The sequence below is a fragment of the Etheostoma spectabile genome, chromosome 12 (genome assembly GCF_008692095.1).
Source record: "Etheostoma spectabile isolate EspeVRDwgs_2016 chromosome 12, UIUC_Espe_1.0, whole genome shotgun sequence".
In the NCBI taxonomy this organism is placed as follows: Eukaryota; Metazoa; Chordata; class Actinopteri; order Perciformes; family Percidae; genus Etheostoma; species Etheostoma spectabile.
In genome coordinates, this window is record NC_045744.1 from 25,037,246 (window position 1) to 25,038,262 (window position 1,017).

Sequence of the window (1,017 nt, forward strand, 5' to 3'; positions counted from 1 at the left end):
CCTTCTCCTCGTACATTTTATCCGGTTCCATTTGTAAAGATGAAAGCTCAATTAGTACTTCTTCGGATAAACATATTTTCTCTGATATCAGTTATGTAATTATTTGAGTCTTTCTTTCTTTTCTTTAGCAATTAGTTTCCCGAAAGAACGCCGTATTTGTGATTTCAATTTTTTTAATTCCCAACAATTTCCAAAATTATTGAGTAATTTTGCTTGAGTCCAATATCTATGAATTGTTTGAATTTCTTTTTTAAATTCTTAATCTTGTAAAAGTAATTTAATTTCCAGTTCTTTGTCAAGGTTGTGTCTACCCATTCCAATATTCATATTGTTACAGCCTTATGATCTCTAAAAACTGTGGGTTCTATCAACAAAAATCAAAAAAGAAAAAGCTGTATTTTTTCGCCTATTGGATGCATAGATATTAACCAAAACAAATGGAGATTGGTCAATATCTACAAGAATGATCCATCTACCATCTGGATCTGTTAGGTACTTGATGAAATGACCCTTGAACTTTCCCTGCCCCCATCAAATTGAAGACAAAAGTTTATTCTGATACTTGCCAGAGTAAACGGTGACGATTTTTTATTTTATCCAAGAAAAACCTCTCAGACCTCAGGAAGCACGATTGCGTCCTTTTGGACGAAACGAGTCTATTCTTGATCAGCATCCTCCTTGTGGGCTTCGGTCTCCCATCTCTCTCTCTCCTGGCCGTCCGGTTTCTTCTTCCCTGTCGGGGTCAAGACCCGCCGTCCTGCTCCCCCGCGACAGCGCGTCCGTGTTTCGGCACACTGGGCTACACCCGTCGACACGCTCACGGTAGACCCCCTCAGCTGGGTTCGCCACCGTCCTGGCGGCTGCACGTCTGGTGGCCTCTGGCCTGCCCTCGCCCTTCCCGCTGTCCTGTGGTTCTAGTGCCTGGCCGTCGCTACCCTGCTAGGTTCCTTGGTGACGCATGCCCGTCGGGACGCGATTGTGTCACCACTCAGGCTTGCGGGCCCCATGCCCCGACCC